Here is a 26,296-nt window from a genome sequence, read left to right on the forward strand (position 1 = left end):
TATTGCGAATAAAAGATGAAAGCTTTATTGATCAAGGTGGGGTTCTGTGACGTCTTGGTCTGGTCGTTGGACACAAACGAAGTACGCGAAGTTGCAGCTATGGTGAACTTTTAATCTAAACAAAACCCAAAGTCTAAACGACGCCCTAAGGGTTGTATATATGGAGGAAGAGGGGGAATTTCGTGGCCCCTGGAGGAGGGGTCCGAAACCAACCCTAACTCTTGTTTCCCCATACATACGGACTCTAAAAACAGCCTATACTTAAGTATTTCGAAAATACATGGGCCTGGCCCAATAATAAGATGACGCATCACCTAGAATAGCCTCTGGACGAAATTTATGAAGTGACATCTTGTATATTTCGTCCAAGGCTTCATGCACTCATTATGGTGGCTTCAAAGTCCTGAAATCATCACTTGTAACTCCGTTCTTGATCCCCTTGCACATGCCATCATCTCCATGCTTGAACTTGCTCCAAGGTTTATCTTTCTTGTCCAAACTAGGCCCTTCATTTATAAGCAAAACAAATGTATCCAATTTAGACAACATCATATTCTCATGAACATTAGAATCGTTATCGAGAAACGAATGTACCTGATAATTCAATTGGCGTGCGCGAGCTCTAGTAATTGGTCCAGTATGTATAGCAGCTGAGGCTATGAGTTTAACAATAGTATTGATGTCCTCATCAGTTTTTGTCATGGTGTTCTCGCGGGGGGAGACGCGTCAGGGCAGATGACATGAGATGGTTTGAGGTGAAGGCAAGACTGCAGTGAAGACCCAGGACAGAATTGGGCAAACAGCGTGCGGTGGTTTACGTAGGTTCAGGGTCCTTGCTGGGAGGTAACACCCTTAATTATGCCTGATAATATATACGAAATAGTATAGAGTTGCTCCTAGAGCTATATTAGAGGAGGCCGAGGGGAGCCACGGGCATCATGCCTCATAAGTGTGTGAATGTGTGGCGTGAGTGGGTAGCTTGCCTGTGGCCGAATGAGCCCGTGGGTGTGTGGCCAAGTGAGAGCGTGGATGGATATGTGCTTTCTGGGTCACTTTATATACTACTCCTTCCGTTCTGAATTATTTGTCTTGGATTTATCTAGATACGGATGTATCTAGACTCATTTTAGTGCTAAATACATTCGTATCTAGACAAATTTAAGACAAATAATTTAGAACGGAGGGAGTAATGCCCAGGGATGGCCCGCGGGGCTAACTAAACTATTCGCGAGACAGCAATGTGACGTGTTACATCTATAGTGCATCACTATTAGTCAATAATGCCTGATTATTGACGCACAGTGAAGTGACACATTATGGTGTTTGCTTTATCAGCAACGGTGTTCACAGTATGGTCGTCTTGTCCGTGTCGTGTCAATAATACGGTTGACTCCGCGCAGCAGGCTGGCTGAAGGCTGGAGCAGTCAGACGGGGAGCCGACTGGATCAACCTGGTGGCGAGCCGTCCGGAGCAGTCGGGCAGCCGGACCGAGGGGCGTTGGCCGCCCTGATGTTTTGGAGTGTCGCCTCGCTGTCTTGGGCCTACCCGGGGGTCATCCCCGACAGTTTTCCAATTCTCTAGATGCAGAGCACCATGTTTGGTTTCAACCCCATAATCCTTATTTTATCCCATTTCAAGTGGCATTTGATTAATAAAACTTAGGTTTCTCCTAAAAGAAGCAGTGCATCCTCCAAGATGCCGTCCCTGTGGCCGGGCGAGCTCCTCGGTGGCCGCACGCCAAAACGTAGTCCCCGGCGGCCGGCCAAGCTCCTCGGTGGTCACGCGCCAAAACATCATCCCCAGCGGCCAACCAAGCTCCTTGACGGCCACGCGCCAAAACGCCGTCCTAGCGGTCGGCCAAGCTCCTCATCCATGGCAGTTGCGTGCCAACCCGTTGTCGACGGCAGCTCCGCATCATCGCGCTGCAGTCAGTGGCGCCAGCGAACTCCGGGATGGGTCTGTCCGTTTAGGACTCGATCTTCCTCCCATGGTGAGTGTGCGACGCATGCATACACACACAATTGCGTCCAGGCCAGGTGGGCGAGCACGTGCGCCGCGGGCACCACCAATAGAAAAGCAAAGGCATCAATTACCATGCTAGTGTCATGGGTCATCTGAAATGAGCGCAACGCAAGAGTGTTCAGGCAAAAGAGCGCACCTCTGCAAATCTTGCTCAACATCATTGTCGACGAGGCAAACCTTTGGATCAAAACTGGGGCAAAGAAACTAATGTCTTTTTATTGCGAGAATAATTGTCATGTCGTAACATGAGTGTGTTATAATAAACTCTTTCTCCTTCTTATTTAATATATAAAGCAAATCTTTTGCCTCCGTTTAAAAAAATATCCATGCTGATGCTGTGCACAGTTCAGTGCTAGGTTGGTTGGTTCTGCTAGCCATTAATTGATTTTATACTTGGCCGATGCCACGCCAAACTCAAATAGCCTTAGAGCATTTACAGTCGGACTTTACAAATCCGGTCTCTCAAACGCCCGCGGCGCTCGGGCGTGTCCGCAGGCATTGACCGGACACGCTTCAAATTAGTCACTTTACATTGGCCTCTCTCATATTTCATCCCCTAGATCAATACAAAGCATGCAAAAAAAAAATCCTACGTGCTATATCTATATACTATTCTAGGTAGCCTTCATCGTCGGAGATATCCATGACGACCATGCCATGCGCCGGCTGGACGGGCGGGTAGGAGGGCTCCAACTCATCCTTCCCCTGCTCGACCTCATCCATGTAGGCGAACATCTCCGCCTCCTCCGCGGCCTCTTGCGCCTCCATCTCTTGCCGGCGACAGCGTCTTTGCCTCCGCAGCCGACTCCTGACGGAGGGAATCGAGGATGACCTGCTGCTCCGCCTGCAGATCCCCATCGCCAGCGTCCCCCACATCCTCATCCTCTGGCTCATCCCCCTCCTCCTTAAAGTCCTCATCCTCGTCGTCGTCCTCCTCCTCCCCGTTCAACTCCTCCTCTGAATCCACTGCATCCGGAGATAGCCCCCCGGCGATCCGGGCTTCGTGCCTAGCCCGGATCTGCTCAAGGAGCTCGAGTTGGCACTCCGATGTCAGAAATGGCTCGCTCCTCACCCGGCGGCGTGGGGGCATGGCTACTAGGCGGATGGGTAGAGTGAAAAGTGGCGGCAGCGGTGGACAGAATAAGGAAAATGTGGATGAATGGTAGGGTTTGGGTGCCGTCAGTCTACTTAAATATCTGGGTAATGCACTACGCAGCCCGCCGGAGCTGCGCCACGCGGTCCCACTGGTCCGACGAAGGAGACGAGTTTCGGACTGCCGGGCTTGAGGGCATTTTCGGCTGGGACCCCTTCGTCGGTCCGACGTGACGGGCATTCCCAGGAGCATCCGGGCGCTCCATATTTGGACTGGATATGGGGGGTGCCGGTCAGCCCGGGCGTTTGAGGTCCGTTTGAGGCGTTCGTCTGGGTCAAAAAAATGTGACCGGTTAGTGATCACGGGCCATTTGAGGTGTATGAGACGGGTTTGAGAGGTCCAGTTATAGATGCTCTTATAGTTTTACAATGAAACTTAATTGTTTGCGTGGGGCCGCCGCCGACAATGCTCACGGGCCGGCACCTCTCCGTCGAGAACAAAAGTAGACAGTGGTGGCACAAGAAATAACAAAACAAACTACCGAGCAACGTCGACACAATTCAGAAAAGAAAGAAAAAAATGAGAGATTCGACGTTAGGACCCAAGTCAATGTGGAGTTGCCGCGCTGTTTTTTCATACCGTTTGACGACGGAGCGCTTTGGTATGTTTGACATGAATCATATCTTACATTCTTAAAAAGTTGATTAATTCAGAGGAAAGGTAACTTAACCTGTTTGCAAAGCCGACAAACCTGACTGTCTAAAGACACACCTCTAGAGACATATCCAATAAGGCAACATCGAACGAAGGATGACAGACGAGAGCCACATGAGTGACCAAGACAATGATGCGACAAAGAGTCGGTAGATGAGGAGAGACGGAGAGACTGGCGACGGTGTCATCAGAGGGAACGAGAAGACAGTGAAGCTCCTAGAGGGCCTAGGAGTTTAGCGTCGAGGGCCCGCAACAAGTAGATCATCCGTGTGAGGATCCTAATCAGAACAAGAGTTAAAGTTAAGAATGACCCTACAACCAGAGTCAATAATCTAACCACCTGAAATGAGCTGCATGGATCGAGGAACATTAGCAAAACTAGGAACATGAGAAGACAAAGTGCTAAGAGTGTCAACTATCGACTATGAGGGAAGTTCCTAAGAACATGAACATGCGAATCTGGAGCTCGAATGGCCGACAAACTAGAAGAACTAGACGACGAAGCACCAGGCGGTGAAACTAGAAGTGGGTGTCAAAGTCGTGCAATTTTTGTTCCTCGTCGATCTGGCTTGGCGTCCTTCCCTTGTATGCGGGTTATGTGTCACAGACTTGATGTCGCATTCTACGTTCCCTTGTTGGGGGCCCTTGGCCTCGGCGACAGGTAGCGTCGTGCACACATCATGCATGTGGGTTAGACATTGCGGTGCCGACTTCCCTTGCTCCTGCTCCGCCGATAGGTGGTGCCCGAGCGTTCGGCTATGGCGGCGCCTAGCAGGGGAAGATGGGTTGTGGGATCGAGGCAGCACACAAAGCAACCTGTAGCCAAGTAAAGGATGCCCAACCGGCCTGGCATGGAGCGGAGAGTGCATGAGGGGTGTGGGGGAAGCGGTGAAAATGTCGTCGGGAGCGGACTGCCGCCGCCGTCAGATTTTGAACCTGGAGTCGAGCGGTGAGGGGGTGATGATAGGGAAAGCGAGGAAGGTAGGAAGAGGGCACTTGGAGGAGAAACACATCATCCACCCTATGCATGTGCTTCAGCCGCGATGGTGGACGGTTGTGGGGAAATCCGAGGTCTACACGTGGATCTCCTACTCGGGATGGCATGACATGGTTTTTGTGCAGTGAGGTGCCACAATCATTGTGTTGTGTGGGTGTGTTTGTAGAGATAGAAGTCGTGTTGCACTCTTGTCTAGGCCTTCAATGGTACCAAGTGCAACTTATTCAGAGTTTCTGTTAGCTTAAGGCTTTCCCTGAACCAAATCTAGCCCACGAAACCCAACCTAGCTATAAAAGTTCTGATAGCTTGGACTTATATCGATGTGCTTAACTTATGGAATTGTAAGAGCACCGCTTCAGCACCAAAAACTTTTGCCTCGAATAAAGTCCAACAAGAGATTGTGTGAGTTAATCATTTTACATCCTTAAGCCCCAACATGCGCCAAGTTGGGTGGTGCCATATAGAAGTTGTTTTGAAGAGTTATGATATAGTTTGGTGGTGATGTAGAAGTGATATTCAAGAGATAGTCAAAGATTTTTGGTGGATTATGAGATTTTAGGTCTAGTTGAGCATGGTGATTATTATATTGGTGGATAACCATATCTTTAATTAATCTTGGAACAATTTGGATTTAGTTAGGTGAGTGTGAGCTTGAACTAAATTTCGCGATGGATAAATAACTTCAGTAGTACATATAAAAAGATCCACAGTCCTTCAATAGAACTTGGTGGCTTATATTGGATTTAGATAACAATGAATTTCGAGTTTATTTAAATCATGGTTATGATGTTGGTGTATTGCTTTGCGTTAAATTCACACTTTTGGAGATTGCTGAAGTTGGAGAACTTTAGGGTGTAGTATGGTCAACCTTGGATATATATCAGATTTATATAGGTTAGATGAGAGTTTGCAGCATCAATCATGGTTATGATAATTGGTGGATTATTGGAGCATTTGGGATTGGATTAGTAGTAAGGAAACAAGGATTTTGTAGTAGCACAACTTGTGTTTCCTTTAGGCTAGATGGGACTTAGCAACATCAATCATGATTATGGAAATGGTGGATTACTGGAGCATCTGGGATTGGATTAGTAGTAAGGAAACAAGGATCTTGGAGTAGCACAACTTGTGTTTCCTTTAGGTTAAATGATATAACTACTTGGATTCTAGGATGGAGATAACTTTGGCACTCGGATTTGTGATGTTTTGATCTAAGCTCAGTAGGTTGCATGTGCCCCATATGGATATAATCATGGATACGATACATGTGGATCAAAGTTGTTAGACGTAGGTGATTTTGGTGTCCCTCCCCAAGAATGTTATGAGTACAAGATCATCATGGGAGGATGGTTTGGAGTAATTTGAAGGAAACATAACTTAAACTATTTGCAAAGCCGACAAACCTTACTGTCTAAAGACACACCTCTAGAGACATATCCAATAAGGCAACATCGAACGAAGGATGACACACGAGAGCCACATGAGTGACCAAGACAATGATGCGACAAAGAGTCGGTAGATGAGGAGAGATGAGCGACGTTGTCACCAGAGGGAAGGTGAAGCCAGTGAAGGTCCTAGAGGGCCTGGGAGTTATAGCGTCGAGGGCCCGCAACAAGTAGATCATCTGTGTGAGGATCCTAATCAGAACAAGAGTTAAAGTTAAGAATGACCCTACAACCAGAGTCAATAATCTAACCACCTGAAATGAGCTGCATGGATCGAGGAACATTTGCAAAACTAGGAACATGAAAAGACAAAGTGCTAAGAGTGTCGACTATCGACTGTGAGGGAAGTTCCTAAGAACATGAACATGCGAATCTGGAGCTCGAATGGCCGACAAACTGGAAGAACTAGACGGCGAAGCACCAGGCAGTGAAACTAGAAGTGGGTGTCGAAGTCGTGCAATTTTTATTCCTCGTCGATCTGGCTTGGCGTCCTTCCCTTGTATGCGGGTTATGTGTCACGGACTTGATGTCACATTCTATGTTCCCTTGTTGGGGGCCCTTGGCCCCGGCGACGGGTAGCGTCATGCACACATCGTGTGGGTTAGACATTGCAGTGCCGACTGCCCTTGCTCGTGCTTCGCCGATAGGTGGTGCTCGAGCGTTCGGCTATGGCGGCGCCCAGCAGGGGAAGACGGCTTGTGGGATCGAGGCAGCACACAAAGCAACCTGTAGCCAAGCAAAGGATGCCCAACCGGCCTGGCATGGAGCGGAGAGTGCATGAGGGGTGTGGGGGAAGCGGTGAAAATGTCATCGGGAGAGGACTGCCGCCGCCGTCAGATTTTGAACCTGGAGTCGAGCGGTGAGGGGATGATGATAGGGAAAGCGAGGAAGGCAGGAAGAGGGCACTTGGAGGAGAAACACATCATCCACCCTATGCCTATGTTTCAGCCACGATGGTGGACGGTTGTGGGTAAATCCAATTTCTGCACGTGGATCTACTACTCGGGATGGCATGACATGGTTTTTGTGCAGTGAGGTGCCACAACCATTGTGTTGTCTTGGGTGAGTTTGCAGAGATAGAAGTCGTGTTGCACTCTAGTCTAGGCCTTCAACCGTACCAAGTGCAACTTAGTTAGAGTTTCTGTTAGCTTAAGGCTTTCTCTGAACCAAATCTAGCCCAAGAAACCCAACCTAGCTATAATAGTTTTGATAGATTGGACTTACATCGATGTGCTTAACTTATGGAATTGTAAGAGCACCGCTTAAGAACCAACAACTTTTGCCTCCAATAAAGTCCAACATGAGATTGTGTGAGTTAATCATTTTACATCCTTAAGCCCCAACATGCGCCAAGTTGGGTGGTGCCATACGGAAGTTGTTTTGAAGAGTTATGATGTAGTCTGGTGGTGATGTAGAAGTGATATTCAGGAGATAGTCAAAGATTTTTGGTGGATTATGAGATTTTAGGTCTAGTTGAGCATGGTGATTTCTATATTGGTGGATAAACATATCTTTAATTAATCTTGGAACAATTTGGATTTAGTTAGGCGATTGTGAGCTTGAACTAAATTTCACGATGGATAAATGACTTCAGTAATACATATAAAAAGATCCATATTCCATCAATAGAACTTGGTGGTTTATATTGGATTTAGATAACAATGAATTTGGAGTTTATTTAAATCATGGTTATGATGTTGGTGGATTGCTTTGTGTTAAATTCACACTTTTGGAGATTGCTGAAGTTGGAGAACTTTAGGGTGTAGTATAATCAATCTTGGATATATCATATTTGTATAGGTTTGATGAGAGTTTGCAACATCAATCATGATTATGATAATTGGTGGATTATTGGAGCATCTGGGATGGGATTAGTAGTAAGGAAACAAGGATCTTGGAGTAGCACAACTTGTGTTTCCTTTAGGTCAAATGATAAAGCTACTTGGATTCTTGGATGGAGATAACTTTGGCACTCGGATTTGTGATGTTTTGATCTAAGCTTAGTAGCTTGCATGTGCCCCATATGGATATAATCATGAATACGATACATGTGGTCAGAGTTGTTAGACATAGGTGATTTTGGTGTCCCTCCCCAAGAATGTTATGAGTACAAAATCGTCATGGGAGGATGGTTTGGATTAATTCGAAGAGATGGCAATTTTGATGGTATATGATAACATTGTGGGAGTTCGTCTATGTGAGCCTTATAACAATTGGTATCAGAGAAAGTTTATGTGTTTTATGGCAACCTTAAGTCTCACCAAGTCATGACTTGGTCGAGCCGTGATAACAGAGCTGGATATGTAGTAAGGATATGGCCCTTGGACTAACCCTTATACTCCACCTATTTGATGAACATCATGACCATATTTATGAGTTCTTGGACTAGTTTGTGGTTATAATCATTGATGACCTCTTGGTCTATTCTCCCTCTGAGGAAGATCATAAGAAACACCTGAGAATGATCTTGATAACTTAAAGAGCCTCAGTTATATGCCAAGTTCAAGAAGTATGAAATTTGGCAAAAGAAGTAGGGTTCCGAGGACATGTTTTTTCCATGGAAGGTTTGTGATACGTCTCCAATGTATCTATAATTTTTGATTGTTCCATGCTATTATATTATCAACTTTGGATGTTTTATATGCATTTATATGCTATTTTATATGATTTTTGGGACTAACCTATTAACCTAGAGCCCAGTGCCAGTTTCTGTTTTTTCCTTGTTTTAGGGTTTCGAAGAAAAGGAATGTCAAACGGAGTCCAAACGGAATGAAACCTTTGGAAAAGTTATTTCTGGAAAGAAAACAATACGGGAGACTTGGAGTGCACGTCAGGGGATCAACGAGGAAGCCACGAGGCAGGGGGCGCGCCCACCACCCTCGTGGGCCCCTCATGGCTCCCCTGATGTATTTCTTCCGCCTATATATATATATATATCCATATACCCTAAAACTATCGGGGAGCACAATTGATCGGGATTTCCGCCGCCAGAAGCCTTCGTAGCCATCGAAAACCAATCTAGACCCGTTCCGGCACCCTACCGGAGGGGTAATCCCTCTCCGGTGGCCATCTTCATCATCTCGGTGCTCTCCATGACGAGGAGGGAGTAGTTCTCCCTCGGGGCTGAGGGTATGTACCAGTAGCTATGTGTTGGATCTCTCTCTCTCTCTCTCTCGTGTTCTTGAGGTGGTACGATCTTGATGTATCGCGAGCTTTGCTATTATAGTTGGATCTTATGATGTTTCTCCCCCTCTACTCTCTTGTAATGGATTGAGTTTTCCCTTTGAAGTTATCTTATCGGATTGAGTTTTTAAGGATTTAAATACACTTGATGTATGTCTTGCGTGGGATACCCATGGTGACAATGGGGTATTCTATTGATCCACTTGATGTATGTTTTGGTGATCAACTTGCGAGTTCCGCCCATGAACCTATGCATAGGGGTTGGCACACGTTTTCGTCTTGACTCTCCGGTAGAAACTTTGGGGCACTCTTTGAGGTCCTATGTGTTGGTTGAATAGATGAATCTGAGATTGTGTGATGCATATCCTATAATCATACCCACGGATACTTGAGGTGACATTGGAGTATCTAGGTGACATTAGGGTTTTGGTTGATTTGTGTCTTAAGGTGTTATTCTAGTACGAACTCTAGGGCTGTTTGTGACACTTATAGGAATAGCCCAACGGATTGATTGGAAAGAATAACTTTGAGGTGGTTTCGTACCCTACCATAATATCTTCGTTTGTTCTCCGCTATTAGTGACTTTGTAGTACTCTTTGTTGCATGTTGAGGGATAGTTATGTGATCCAATTATGTTATTATTGTTGAGAGAACTTGCACTAGTGAAAGTATGAACCCTAGGCCTTGTTTCCTAGCATTGCAATACCGTTTGTGCTCACTTTTATCATTAGTTACCTTGCTGTTTTTTTTATATTTTCAGATTACAAAAACCTTTATCTACTATCCATATACCACTTGTATCACCATCTCTTTGCCGAACTAGTGCACCTATACAATTTACCATTGTATTGGGTGTGTTGGGGACACAAGAGACTCTTTGTTATTTGGTTGCAGGGTTGCTTGAGAGAGACCATCCTCATCCTACGCCTCCTACGGATTGATAAACCTTAGGTCATCCACTTGAGGGAAATTTGCTACTGTCCTACAAACCTCTGCACTTGGAGGCCCAACAACGTCTACAAGAAGAAGGTTGTGTAGTAGACATCAGTTTGTCAATAGACCCATCAAGGATAGAATCTGTAACCAACTTTTAGGCAAAACAAATGTGAAGTCGGAAGTTCCATCGGACTTAAGAGTTATTATCGCAAATTTGTGAAGACTTTCAAGCATCGCCGATGACTTAACTCTTGAAGAAAGATAAGAAGTTTGAATGAAGGCCCAAGTGTGAAGTGAGCTTTCAAGAGTTTAAGAAGATGTTAACCACTGATCCATCCTTAGCCACCCTAGATATTTATACGAGTTTTGAAGTTATTGTGATGCATCTAAGCATGGACTCCATTCCGTCTTGATGCAAGAAGGAATCTTCGTAGCCTATCTATCAAGGCAACTATGGCCTCATGAAGAGAACCGCCCTACCATGATTTGGAAATAGCAGCAGTAGTGCATGCTATAAGTATGTCTTCTAGCTGATCAACCACTATGATGTTGATATCCATTACCATCCTAATGAGGCCAATTGGCAGTGGATACCCTCAGCAGGAAGTCATGTCCCTGTTCTGCCTTGACCAAGCAGAGCAACTAGTGATACATGATGGCTTCGAGAAGTTTGGTGTAAATTTTATCAACCACTATGACGTTGATATCCATTACCACCCTGATAAGGCCAATGTCGCAATGGATACCCTTAGCAGGAAGTCGTGTCCCTGTTCTGCCTTGACCAAGTGGAGCAATTAGTGCTACATGAAGGCTTTGAGAAGTTTGGTGTAGAGCTAGTCAATAGTGTCTATCTCGCTAACTTCAAGATTAGACCCACTCTTAGGATGAATCAAGAAGTATAGAAGAAATCAATGAAATGATCAAGCATGGGAAAGCCATGCATTCTCAGAAGACAAGCAATGAGTTATTTGGTTTGGAGGTCGCATCTGCATACCTAACCAAGAAGGTTTGAAGAAGTGGAATCTACAAGAAGCACTCCTTCATCGATGAACCAAAGACCCTGGCGCATGGCGGAGCCGTATCGTGTGGCGCTCTTGCTGTCTCGAAAGATGTCTGAAGCTAAGTGTGAAGCATGTCTGCATGAGTTTTTTCTAGAACAAGAAGGAAGGAGTAGGTTTCGCATATTTGCGGGATATGCGATAGCTCGTCGGGCAACGCGGTCACACTCGCGTGAACCCGCATGCACAAAGTTGTTGCCTATGGGAGAATTAGAGAGTTTTTTGCAGGGTGGACTAGCGACTTAGCTGGCAGTCCTGTCCAACTTGCACCCTTACTAATGTCAAATTAAGGCCATGACTCTACCAGGGTCATAATTGACCATTGCCTAAGCTTGCCATCCTCAACCCATTACTTAACACCAAAGACATTTGCAAGCCAACTAGCAAATAACCACCTCTTCCAGATTTGAAGTCCCCACAAAGTTCCCAAGAAGGTTGTTGCAGATAAAGGTACAAAGTTGACCTCCAAACCTGGAAGAGATTCGAAGAAGCTTTTAAAATCAAGTCATCCATCAAACGGGGCCTCTGCAAATAAAACCACACATCGACCCCCGCCACTAACCAACTTACTGCGAGATCTCAATTGTTTCCCTTGCTAAAGCTATATGTCAGAAGTTATGCCATCGAGTGCCTCGGTTGATTGAAGCAATCTCATTGAAGAGCAAGCAACTTGGACTGAAGACTGTCGTTGAGCGATCTTTCTAAGCAACCTCACCCTGTGTTTTGTATCACATCACTTACGATAATGTAGATCAAAATTTTGGACCCAACTTTGAAAATATCGATCATGGGGGAGTATATACCATCCGGTGGACTCTATACTAGCATCATTCTTAAGGAAAGTTCTGTCTGATTGTTCAAATTGTATACGCCTAACACCAAAATACATTCAAGGTGCAAAGGCCGGCATATTTAACTTTACTAGGTGCAACTTAGTCAGAGTTTCTCCTCACTCAAGCTTAAGCCTTTCTCTACACCAAACCTAGCCCAAGAAAACCTAGCCTAGCTATCAAGGTTGTGATAGGACAGACTTATATCAATGTGCTTAACTTACGGAATTGCAAGAGCACCGCTTAAGCACCAAACAACTATTGCTTGAAATAAAGCCCAACATGAGATAGTGATTGTATGAGTCAATCATGTTACATCCTTAAGCCCTCAACACACACCTAGTTGGGTGGTGTCATACTTAAGTTGTTTTGAGGAGTTATGATTGGAAAATGAGATAGTTTGTTGGTAATGTAGATGTGATCTTGAGAAGATAGTCAAAGATGTTCGGTGGATTATGAGATTTTAGGTATAGTAGGAGAGCATGATGATTATTATATTTGTGAATAAAAATCTCTTTAATAAATCTTGAAACAATTTGGATTTAGTTAGGTGATTGTTAATTTGTGATTTTGAACCAAATTTCAAGGTGGATTACGAGATTTAGTTGGATTTAGTTAGGTGATTGTGATCTCGAGAAGATAGTCAAACTTGTCTGGTGGATTATGAGATATTAGGTCTAATAGGTGAGCATGATGATTATTACATCGGTGGATAAAAAAGATCTTGAATTAATATTTGAACAATTTGGATTTAGTTTGTGAGATTGACCTTGGACCAAATTTCATGGAGAATTATGAGATTTTAGGTGGATTTAATTTGGTGATTGTGATCTTCATAAGATAGCCAAAGATATTTAGTGGATTATAAGATTTTAGGTCTAGTAGGCGAGGATGATGATTATTATATTAGTGGATAAATAGATCTTCAATTAATCTTGGACAATTTGGATTTAGTTAGGTGATTGTAATTTTGACCCAAATTTCATGGTAGATTATGAGATTTCAGGTAGATTTTAGTTCATATGACTTTTGAGGAGGTAGTCAAAGATGTTCGGTGGATTATGAGATTTTAGGTTTAGTAGGTGAGCATGATGATTATTGCATTGGTGCATAATAGATCTTTAATTAATCTTGGAACGATTTGGGCTGAGCTTTGAAGCGGCAGGAAGCACAATCGCACAATAGGCGCTTAACACTTGAGGATCTCGAAGATTCATGGGATAGAGACATAACACTATTCCAAAAAGACCGCCACGCTTTGGCCTAGGACTTTAAGCAGTATGAAATGCTGAAACAGAACCCATTCTGGTGTGACATGATGGAAAGCTATGGAGTCTGAACAACTACAGAACTGACGTCATCCAAGCACTTGGTGGTGTGGAAGGTATCCTGGAACATACCTTATTTAAGGGAACATACTACTGTATTTCCCTACTTTGAAGGGTTTGTTTTGGGAGAAGGCTTCAGGTTTTGAGGAATCAATCAAGTACAAAAAGCTGACAAATGCACAACGTTCTGGGCCTAATCAAATCCCCAACAGAAGATTTACCCTAGGTGGGTTTCCACTTTCCAGGTTCAGCTAGAATATTAACTGGTTCCCTGGCGGCTTCAGGTTTTGAGGAATCAATCAAGTACAAAAAGCTGACAAATGCACAGCGTTCTGGGCCTAATCAAATCCCCAACAGAAGATTTACCCTATGGTGGGTTTCCACTTTCCAGGTTTAGCTAGAATATTAACTGGTTCCTTGGCCCGGGTCAAAGCCCCTCCTCCAACAAGCAATGAACAAGATCATGAAGGTAATAACCATGCTAGCTGTAGCAAACCTAGCATTATGGCAATATCCCTGTTGTAGTAAAAAATCTTATTTAACAAATGACATGCTTGTTTATTTTCTCTTTTGACAGCCAAATCCTGCTATGTATGTGTCGAGGGATAGAATAAGGAAGGGTCTTCAGTTGTATTCATCTGAACCCACCGAGCCATATCTGTCTTAACAGAACTACAGAGGGATATTCAGAAATCAAATCATACGTTTTGTGGATGACAAATGTCTATCAAGTTACCATTGACAAAACCTTCGAGGGTAACCTGACAACCAAACCAATCGATGGTGCCATCTTTATTTTCAATCCAAGAGCTGGTCAACCAACTATTTCTGAAGGTTTGTTCCCTTTCTTTTGCTTTTCGCTCTAGTTTTCTTGCAATTATGGCATAACTGCGAAGCATCACAACTTAGAAGGCTGACTTAAACTAAAATGGTTTATAATCTCCAGGTCATCCACACAAGTGTATGGGCAGGACAAAAGCGTCTAGTTTCTCAGCATAGTAATCATGCCTGTTTTCCTCATTCTTGGATTTAATTGAATTTGCATATCCATTCCGCCACAGCATGGAACTCACGAGCTAGATGGTGACTTTGCCAACGAATCTCCCAGAACATGAGTTCCTTGCTGACTTGGAGCCATTGGGACCCAGTCGAATGAAGCTCCTCAGCTATCACCTCAGGTTTGTCTTACTACCATTTTGTATCTTCAAGTCCAACCTTGTGATTCTTATCCAAAATCAAAATTATATAAGTAGCTGAATTTCAGTGCACAATTTTGTAATGCCTGATCAAGAAGATTTATGTCTTTCCATGAGCAGCTAACTGTCTCTCCTGGGACATTTGAATTCTGAATGTGAATATTAAAATGCATTCTATACAAAATTCAATCTTTCCAACTCACACTGAACTGTGCATACAAATTTATTGTTGGTGCTTCTTTTGTTTCTAGCACATTTTACAAGTGATTTTTTTGCCTGGGATAGTTTCAGTGCCGAAATTGTTGATTCTGTTGTTCTTGGCAAATTCTGGTAGTATATCTTTTTTTTCCTGTGAGCCAGTGTCGCTACAGATGTTGTTTCTTTCTGGCCACATTCTATTACAGAGTGCTTTTTTGGGTATGATCCAGAGTCTCATATACTGAACTGTGCGTTCTGTTGTTCCTTTGCAGGATATGACATGACATGCTAATATTTGGAGAAAAATAAGCAGTAGGATGGTAAGAAGTGCACCATTTTGACCTGCCGGCGAACATCTTGGGTCAGTGGTTATGTTTGGGGGAAGAAGAAAACCTATCGTGGTCAGTGGTCATTACTTGTCAAACTGAATCGTTAGCGTCAAGTTGGTGTTTCGCTTGGAGTTATCATCCTTGTCTAGTTGATGCTTTGTGATTTGAGCTTTTTTGTTGAAGCTTAATGTGTTATTTCATCTGGTTGCTCTTCTTCTTAAGATTGGATTACTTACAGATTTCTTTTTAGCTGGATTCAGTTTACTATGTCAGTCAGTGTTTGGTTACATATTTCTGTCAGTCAGTTCTGTGCCTGAGACCAAATCAGTTGTTCTGGGCCTTGTCAAACCGCTATTGCTTGAGCCAACTCTGGGATGGTGACGCGTTGAGTGTGGTCAAAGCAAGCCAGGACATCACCCTCATGGCCATGTAATCACCACCCCCACGCCCATCATTTGATCATCAATGAAACACTACAGCATCAACATTAATTTTAACCATCTTGGCACTGATGATGATGCCTCAGACCTAGAGATAGAAACCGGGAAATAAGAATTATATCAGTAAGTGTAACTGTCCCTTGAGAACTTGGAATAAGTGATCATACTCAGAATTATATTAGTAAGTGCAACTGTCCTGAAGATGATAAGCGTGCACTGCCCCTCAGCTATTGTTTCTGTTTCCGTGGAGCAACGGTCATATAATAGTTTGAGACCTGATGTCGCCGGCATGGCTCATATGATCGGATATTCTCATGGCCGTGCACTAAGCCTGTGTGTGAACAGTGTCGTGGTTCCGACTCTGACAGTGATGTAGGGGGTGAGTATGGAGAGGCTAGATCCTAGCTATTGGGAAGTTGTTACACGCGAGATTTACGAGTTCAGGCCCTTCTCGGAGGAAGTAATAGCCCTACGTCTCGGAGCCCGGAGGCGGTCGACTGGATTATGCGTGTATGGATTACAGGGGTGCGAACCCTTCATACTGAGGAGGGGGGTGGCTTATATAGAGTTCGCCGGCCCTCTCCTGCCCTCAGTAATGCAGGGTTTAAGGTACATTTAAGATTGGGCGTTACTGGTAACGCCTCTAATAAAGTGCTATAATGACCATGAAGACTACTTAACAGCTGACCGTTTGCCTACGGAGTGACTGTAGGTCTCTTGGCAGTCGAGTGATTAGCTTCATGGTCGAGTGGTAGCTTCTTGGTCGAGTGTCTTGAACCTGTCGAGTGGGGTACCTTCAAGTCGATTGATAGGTGATTTCTTCTAGGGATGTCCTTGGGTAGGGCTCTTTGGACGGGTCCGTGCCCCTACCCTAGGTACATAGCTTCATCATTAGCCCCCGAATGGATCAAGGTTAGAGTGGGGAAAGAGTTGGGGATCCTTTCCGACTGGTTCTTTGGGGCTGTATGAGTGCCTCGTTTAGGGTCAGTTGTCACGGATGACGTCATCAACCTCTTTCAGTCGCCTTGATCCATTCCAGGCCCTTTGTCGAGTGAATATCTTTGCTTGCGACATGCCGAGTGTTGGTGCGAGCGGGATACTCTGTTTTTGGCAAGTGGTTCTGCGGCCCGCGGATCTCACGGGATTCGGATTTTGGGAAGCGCGCGGGACGGGAGCAGCCGCAGTAATCGGAAGTGATAAAGCGGAAAATCCTCGATCCTCGCGTCGCCTTTTTCGCCACGTACTGCGCGCGCGTCTACTGCGGGATTTGACTGGACTGCCTGGGCCTACCAGTCAGCCACTCGGGAGCGGCCCCTTATAAGTTGCCGGCTCGGGGTTTCCAAGCCGTGCGCTTCTCTTCTTCTTCTTTCTTCCTCTCTCCCTTCGCCAGCCCTCCCGTGACCTTCGGTCGTACCCTAGCGCCGTTAGCCCGTGTGAGACCTCGCCGGTGACGATGGTGAAGGGCAAGACCACTGCTTTGGAGCGCGCGAAGAAGGTGGCGGCGGCGGGGAAAGGAAAGAGGTCTGCACGAGGCGGATCTTCCTCCCGGACCACCCTGCCCAAGGGTTGGATTCAGGGCGACTGGATGCCATCGGTGCTCCGGCAGGAAGATCTCGACGACATGGTCGAGGGAGGAGCCATTCCCCACGAGGCTGCGCGTCTCCCGGGGAGGGAGATCGAACCTCAACCCCGCGACGGTGAGTGCGTGCTCCTCGCCACCCACATCGACCGAGGGTTTTCTCTGCCTCCCCATCCATTCTTCCGGAGCTTCTTGAATTTCTTCGGAGCGCAGCTCCATCACTTTACCCCCAACTCCATAGTCTATCTTGCCGCGTTCATTTCCATGTGCGAGGCCTTCCTGGGTTGCCGTCCGCATTGGGGGATTTTCAAGCATATTTTTACTTGCCTCTCTCAGTCGGTTAAAAAGGCCAAGTCGAGTGATGAGAAGACGCAAGTGATCCAGCTGTGCGGGGGCCTGGCAATCCAGACGAGGGGGAAGAGCTGTTTCCCCTCTATCACCTTCCCGGAGTCGGTCCGCGGCTGGCAGTCGACCTGGTTCTACTGCCAGGACCAGGCGACCCCCGGACAGTCGACTGGTCTTCCTCCTTTTTCCCTCGACCGAGCCGAGAAGCCTGTCTCTCTGAAAGTCACGCCGGAGGAAAGGGCCCAAGTCAAGGTATTGGCGGGTCGAGTGGTTGAGCTTGTCCGTGAGGGGGTGACTGGGATGGACCTGTTAGAGGTCTTTCTCCAGAGGCGCATCCAACCGCTCCAGGCGCGAGACCACCCGATGTGGCTGTATTCTGGCCTTGACGACACCACTCGGATCCACCCGGAGGAGGTCACCGACGAGATGCTGGAGGGGTGGTTGTCAAGCATCACGGGGAACAAAGACAACCCCCGAGGAGCCAGAAGGGTAATTCCACTCGACAACTCATATGAAGTGGATCAGGTATGTCTTTGTGTCGGATATCTGACCTTCTTAATTGGTCTTCTTTGGGTAAGTCGATTGACTTTCGTCCTGTCTGTTGTCTTCCAGGCGACCACTGAGATGTACTCGACGCCCAACGGGGCACAAGGGTCGACTGAGGAAGGTGAGGGGAGCGGAGGCGAGAGCGGGGACGACCAGGGCGAGTGGGAGTCCGACGGTGAGGGAGAGGAAGGCGACGACATCTTCTCCAGCGAAGAGGAGGAGGAGGCTGAACCCTCCCGCCCGGAGGGGCGATCCAAGCTCACCCACGATCCAGTGCAGGAACGTGGCAAGGCGACTGCTCCTGTTGGGCAGTCGTCGAAACGCCCTCGGACTTCTTCTCCCCCGCCGACCGGGAAGGCTCCCAAGCACCCACGAGCGACGCCATCCAAGCCGCCCAAGGCCTTGCCCAAGATGAAGATAGCTGTTCCCACCATTTCCGGGTAACAATAACACTTGCTTTCCTTTGTCGACTGTGGACGGATCCTTGGTCGATTCACTGGGCCAACTGACTAACTTTCGAGATTTGCAGTGGTGCAACTTCTGAGGTCTCCGCCAGGAACAACGACCAAGAGATGGAGGACGCTGTCACCTCCAACCCTGGTACGATCACTGACGTCCTGCTTTCGAGTCGACTGAAACTTTATTGCGACTCTGGTCGATTGAATGTTTTCCTTGCAGCTCCTCCTCATGTTATTGACCTCCCGGACGACGACGACAACGAACCACTGAGGGTGAAGAGGAAGAAGAAGGCGTTGGCTGGCAAGACTCCGCAATCCACTCCGGCGCCTGAGGCCGTAGTTCGGGACGATGGTGAACCCACTCGGGCTTCCGTGACTTTCGCTGTTCCTTTGACGAGTGTGCGGCCTTCAGCGTCGACTGCGGATCCGTCTTCGCTTTTTGCTGCGTACCCCGTCCCTAAGGACCAAGCGGCTGCTGCGAAGGAGGCTGTACGCCAGGCTGGAATCATGATGGAACAGGTGAAAGTGGCTCGGGAGGCTTGCCAGGCGGCTTATGACGCAAGCTCGACTCTTCAGAGCAATGTCCAGGTCAGTCGACTTCAACACTTGGTCTATTTCGATATGTCCTTTGAAGAATCTCTTTTCCGAAGATCTTTAAGTTTGTACACCCACTGGGTGTGTTTGCCAATTCTTGGACGAGTGGGGGCACGCTAAGTGCACCCACTGGGTGTAGTCCCCGAGACTACGGTGGACTGCTGGCAGTCGACTGTAGTTTAAATTGAGTCGTTGTAGTTGAGTTTCTTCGCTCTGTCTGATCGGGTCATGTCGAATGGAACGGTATCCTGTCGACTGCGGGCAGTCGACGTCTTTCTCTTTTTTTTTACTGTGGGGGCACGCTGAGTGCACCCACTGGGTGTAGTCCCCGAGGCTACTGTCGAATGTTTCGCTTCGGCTGTAGTCTTAGAAACTCCATTATTGTCTCTTAGCTGCTCGGAAGCAACTTGTCTTGGACTCGACTTCAGGGGTCGGTCGGGTGGGATAGGAACCGGTGGGGGCACGCTAAGTGCACCCACTGGGTGTAGTCCCCGAGACTATGGTGGACTGCTGGCAGTCGACCGTAGTCTTAGTATTTATTGCCTTTGTTGCTTTTTTTACTGAAATTGTAACTCCTCCCCTTTGACTTCAGAGATCTTGTGATCTTGGAACCCGCTTGGCTGACTTGGAGAAGCAGCAAATTCAAATGAACCTTGATCTGGAGCTGGCCAGGACAGAGCTGCAGAAGGTCAGAGACGGCGCCGCAGGTAAGACGCCTTTGTCGACTGGTTAGTTTTTAGGCTTGAGTATCTTTTCGCTTTCTCTGACTCAATCATCATTTTTTTTGCAGAAAAAATGAAAGAAGCTCTGGCGAAGAAGGATCAGGACTTGGCTGCCGCCTGTAAGGAGGCTGATGACAAGACTGCTCTGGCCACACAGAAGCTGGCTTTGGTCGACCAATTGGAAAAAGAGAATACCAGGTTGCAGACCGCTCTGAATGAAGCCAACAGGTTGACTGCAAATTGGAAGAAGGAGAACCTCCTCTTGGGTGAGAAGATGGAAGGCATCGCTCGTAGGAGGCACGACCTGGAGGGCTACTTGAGGAGTTTTGCCAAGAAGTTGTACATCAAGCTCGAAGGTGCACATTCAGTTCCGACTGTTTTTTTTGTGTCGACTCAGTTTTACGAAATTTGACTTATCCTTGGGTCGTGTATGCAGAACTTTGCCAAAACTTTGAAGAGGAGACTGGGCGGATCGAAACAGGTTTGGATCCAATCAACTCTCCGGTGAAAGATGAAGCTGCCATGAACCTGCTCCGACTGGAATCTCGTGTTGACGGCGTCGTGGATTACTTGGCTCGACTGAAGGTTGCCATGACGCGGATCGACCCGACGCTTTGGCCAGAGTCTACGCTCTAGAATGATCTCGAGTCTCTGATGACTCGACTCAACGGAATCCCTGACCAAGTGCAGGAGTGGAAGAAGTCTTCAGCTCGGTGTGGCGCTGACGTGGCTCTGTCTCTGGTCCGCGTCCATTGCAAGGAGGTGCGGGAGGAGAAGCCGGCCGCCATCCAAGTCGCCAACACGAGGAAGCACAACTTCCAGGACTTCATGGAGACATTTATTGCTGCTGCTACCCGTATCGCAGACGGGATCGACTTGGATGAGTTTGTCGCCCCTGCCAGTCCTCCTCCTCCTGAGGAATGAAAAAACTTGCCTCGGAATGCCGAGTGTATTTTTTAATCCGTTAAACTCTGCCTTAAATTTGCCTCGGAATGCCGAGTGGAAGTGTAACAGTTAAACTCTGCCGAGCCGGGGGCTCGAGTACTTTGATCTGAGGTCTCTGGGACCTTTTAGGCTTTATTTGAACTTGATTTGTCGTTTAATCTCTTTGTGGATGACCCGTCGAGTGAAATTTGGTCTTCACTCGAAATAACTTTGTATCTGTGGTGCAGCTCTGAAGGAGAAGGTAGTAGTCGATCTACACCCTGTTACTGCAGAGTGGGACGGAGCGCACATTGTATTTGTGGCGAAGCTCTCCAGGAGGAGGTGGCGGTCGACCCACACCCTGTTGCTGTGGGGTGGGATGGAGCGCACATTGTATTTGTGGCGAAGCTCTCCAGGAGAAGGTGGCAGTCGACCTGCCCCTCGTCGTCCTTGGGAAATGAGATGTGTTTCATACTTAGGCGAGCGCTGGGCTGCAGCTAAGCCTCCGAGCGGGAGGTTTGCTCTCGCTCGGTAGGATTTCAAACTTAGGCGAGTGCTGACTGCAGCTAAGTCTCTTCGTAGGAGAACTTAGGCGAGTGCTGGACTGCAGCTAAGCCCCCCCCGAGTGGGAGGTTTGCTCTCCACTCGGTAGGATTTTTCAAACTTAGGCGAGTGCTGACTGCAGCTAAGTCTCTTTGTAGGAGAACTTAGGCGAGTGCTGGACTGCAGCTAAGCCCCCGAGTGGGAGGTTTGCTCTCCACTTGGTAGGATTTTTCAAACTTAGGCGAGTGCTGACTGCAGCTAAGTCTCTTCGTAGGAGAACTTAGGCGAGTGCTGGACTGCAGCTAAGCCCCCGAGTGGGAGGTTTGCTTTCCACTCGGTAGGATTTTTCAAACTTAGGCGAGTGCTGACTGCAGCTAAGTCTCTTCATAGGAGAACTTAGGCGAGTGCTGGACTGCAGCTAAGCCCCCGAGTGGGAGGTTTGCTTTCCACTCGGTAGGATTTTTCAAACTTAGGCGAGTGCTGACTGCAGCTAAGTCTCTTCATAGGAGAACTTAGGCGAGTGCTGGACTGCAGCTAAGCCCCCGAGTGGGAGGTTTGCTCTCCACTCGGTAGGATTTTTCAAACTTAGGCGAGTGCTGACTGCAGCTAAGTCTCTTCGTAGGAGAACTTAGGCGAGTGCTGGACTGCAGCTAAGCCCCCGAGTGGGAGGTTTGCTTTCCACTCGGTAGGATTTTTCAAACTTAGGCGAGTGCTGACTGCAGCTAAGTCTCTTCATAGGAGAACTTAGGCGAGTGCTGGACTGCAGCTAAGCCCCCGAGTGGGAGGTTTGCTCTCCACTCGGTAGGATTTTTCAAACTTAGGCGAGTGCTGACTGCAGCTAAGTTTCTTCGTAGGAGAACTTAGGCGAGTGCTGGACTGCAGCTAAGCCCCCGAGTGGGAGGTTTGCTCTCCACTCGGTAGGATTTTTTTTTTGAACTTAGGCGAAACGGATTCGCGGTTAAGTCACCCACTGGGGGTTTTCGTATGTAAACAAAAGTGACAGCAATCATTGGAACACTCTTGACTTTGATAAAAATGAACTGCGGAAGTTTCTCTTATTACATCTTTATAGGAAGGAACTTAAGTGTAAAAGTGGCGGAGCAGCTCCGCGTTCCAAGCTCGCGGCTCGTCGATCTGGCGATCAACATTGTAGAGGTGGTACGCTCCGTTGTGGAGGACTCTGGTGATGATGAAGGGGCCTTCCCAAGTAGGAGCAAGCTTGTGTGGTTTCTGTTGATCCACTCGGAGGACCAAATCTCCTTCTTGGAAGGCTCGACTCTTCACATGCCGGGCATGGAATCGACGCAAGTCTTGCTGATAAATGGTCGATCTGATCATGGCCATCTCTCTTTCTTCTTCCAGGAGGTCTACTGCATCTTGCCGAGCCTGTTCTGCTTCATCTTCGGTGTAAAGCTCGACTCGGGGAGCGTTGTGAAGGAGATCACTTGGCAGAACGGCTTCGGCTCCATAAATAAGAAAGAATGGGGTTCTTCCAGTCGACCGGTTAGGGGTGGTCCTTAATCCCCACAGAACTGACGGAAGCTCGTCGACCCAGGCACCTTCCGCGTGCTTGAGATCACGCATTAGTCGAGGTTTTAGTCCTTTAAGGATCAGACCATTTGCTCTTTCAGCTTGTCCATTCGACTGGGGATGGGCGAGTGATGCATAGTCGACTCGAGTGCCTTGAGAGGCGCAAAAGGCTCTGAACTGGTCTGAATCGAAGTTTGACCCATTGTCAGTGATGATGCTGTGAGGGACTCCATATCTGAATGTTAGTCCTCTGACGAAACTAATAGCAGTGCGAGCATCGAGGTTCTTGATGGGTTTAGCTTCAATCCATTTGGTAAACTTGTCGACTGCCACAAGCACATGGGTGAAACCGCTCCTGCCTGTTCTCAGAGGACCGACCATGTCCAGTCCCCAGACAGCGAAGGGCCAGATGAGTGGAATGGTCTTCAGGGCTGATGCGGGCTTGCGTGACATGTTGGAGTAGAACTGACACCCCTCACACTTGTCGACTATCTCCTTTGCCATCTCATTTGCTCTTGGCCAGTAAAATCCCGCTCGGTATGCTTTGGCCACAATGGTCCGAGAGGACGCATGGTGACCACAGGTCCCCGAGTGGATCTCATCAAGGATCATCTGACCTTCTTCCGGTGTTATGCACTTCTGACCGATTCCAGTCGCGCTTTCTCTGTACAACTGTCCTTTTATGACTGTGAAGGCCTTGGATCGACGGACGATCTGTCGAGCCTCTTCTTCATCCTCCGGGAGTTCTTTTCTTAGGATATACGCGATGTACGGTACCGTCCAGTCGGGAGTGATCGCCAAGACTTCCATGATTAGGTCGACCACGGCAGGAACTTCGACTCCAGTCGGATCTGTGGCACTTTTCGGCTGCGGGGTTTCTTCTGTGAAGGGATCTTCTTGGACTGACGGCGAGTGGATGTGTTCCAGGAACACGTTGCTGGGAATGGCTTCCCTCTTGGAGCCTATCTTTTCCAGATCATCAGCTACCTGATTTTTCAGTCGGGGAATGTGATGAAGCTCCAACCCCTCAAATTTCTTTTCTAGCTTTCTTACTGCGTTGCAGTAACCGGTCATAGCCGGACTTCTGACGTCCCACTCCTTCATCACTTGATTAACCACTAAATCCGAATCGCCATAGACCATAAGGCGACGGACGCCGAGTGAAATGGCCATGCGCAACCCATACAAAAGTGCTTCATACTCTGCTTCATTATTGGAGGAATCAAAGTGAATCTGGAGAACATATCTGAGCTTATCTCCTCGGGGGGAGACCAAGACTACTCCCGCGCCGGAACCATTAAGCATCTTAGATCCATCGAAGAACATGGTCCAGTGCTCCGAGTGAAGTTGAGTCGGAAGTTGCTGTTGAATCCACTCGGCGATGAAATCTGCGATTGCTTGGGACTTGATAGCCTTCTTTGCCTCGAACTTGATATCTAAGGGAAGGAGTTCAATCGCCCACTTGGCCACTCGACCAGTTGCATCTCTGTTGTGCAGAATCTCTGACAGTGGGGCGTCGCTGACGACTGTAATGGAGTGGTCAGAGAAGTAATGTGCAACCTTCTTTGTGGTCATGTAAATCCCATATACAAGTTTCTGGTAATGTGGGTATCTTTGTTTTGAAGGGGTCAAAACTTCAGACACGTAATAGACTGGGCGCTGAACTCTGAAGGCCTTTCCTTCCTCTTCCCGCTCGACCGTAAGTACTGTGCTGACAACTTGTCCTGTGGCTGCAATGTAAAGCAGCAAAGGTTCTTTGCTGATTGGGGCAGCAAGCACCGGCTGGGTGGAGAGCAGAGCTTTGAGATCTACAAACGCTGCATCAGCTTCTGGAGTCCACTCGAATTTGTCAGACTTCTTCATCAGTCGGTAAAGAGGCAACGCCTTTTCACCGAGACGAGAAATGAATCGACTTAAAGCGGCCAAGCAGCCTGTAAGCTTTTGGACATCGTGCACGCGTACAGGACGCTTCATCCGGAGTATGGTGCCAATTTTCTCAGGATTGGCATCGATCCCTCATTCGGAAATGAGAAAACCGAGTAACTTTCCACCTGGAACTCCGAATGTGCACTTTGATGGATTGAGCTTGATATCATACCTCCTGAGATTGGCAAAGGTTTCAGCAAGGTCAGCCCGCAGGTCGGAACCTTTTCGGGACTTGACCACGATATCGTCCATGTATGCCTCCACATTTCGACTGATTTGAGTGAGTAAACACTTCTGAATCATTCTCATGAACGTGGCTCCGGCGTTCTTGAGGCCGAACGGCATGGTGACGTAACAGAAGCACCCGAATGGAGTGATGAAAGCTGTTTTGATCTCGTCGGGCCCATACAGACGGATCTGATGGTATCCGGAATAGGCGTCTAGGAAAGACAGTCTCTCGCACCCTGCAGTCGAGTTGACTATTTGGTCGATGCGAGGGAGGGGAAAATGATCTTTTGGGCAGGCCCGATTGATATGCTTGAAGTCAATGCACATGCGGAGCGACTTGTCCTTTTTGGTGACCATGACGACATTGGCGAGCCACTCGGAGTGGTAAATCTCTCGGATGAACTCTGCTGCTAAGAGCCGAGCCACTTCCTCGCCAATGGCTTGCTTCTTCTGGACGGCGGACCGTCGAAGATGTTCCTTCACAGGCTTGAATTTTGGGTCGACTCGTAGACGGTGCTCAGCCAGCTCTCTGGGAACTCCAGGCATGTCGGAGGGTTTCCATGCGAAGATATCCCAGTTCTCACGGAGGAGCTGGATGAGCGCTTCTTCCTATTTGGAGTCGAGCGTCGTCGAGATGTGAGTCGGAGCAGCGTCGGGGTCGGTCGGGTGAATGTGGACTGTCTTTGTTTCGCCAGCCGACTGAAAAGCTGATTCTGAGGCGGGCTTCTTGGCTCGCAGCAATTCACTCGGATCGGCAGACTTTTGGTACTCTTTTAGCTCGACTACTGCCATCTGAGCGTCAGCGATCTTTGAGCCTTTCTGAAAGCATTCTTCTGCTTTCTTTTGGCTGCCAGTAACAGTGATCACACCTTTTGGGCCAGGCATCTTCAGTTTGAGATACACGTAACATGGTCGAGCCATGAAGCGTGCGTAAGCTGGCCTACCCAAAATGGCATGATAGGCACTCTGGAAGTCCACAACTTCGAATGTCAACCTTTCCTTGCGGTAATTCTTTGAATCACCGAAAACTACATCAAGAGCAATTTGGCCGAGCGACTCGGCTTTCTTCCCAGGAATGACTCCATGGAAGCTCATGTTGCTGGTACTAAGTCTGGACATCGGAATGCCCATC

This window comes from Triticum urartu, chromosome 6 (genome assembly GCF_003073215.2).
Source record: "Triticum urartu cultivar G1812 chromosome 6, Tu2.1, whole genome shotgun sequence".
Classification (NCBI taxonomy): Eukaryota; Viridiplantae; Streptophyta; class Magnoliopsida; order Poales; family Poaceae; genus Triticum; species Triticum urartu.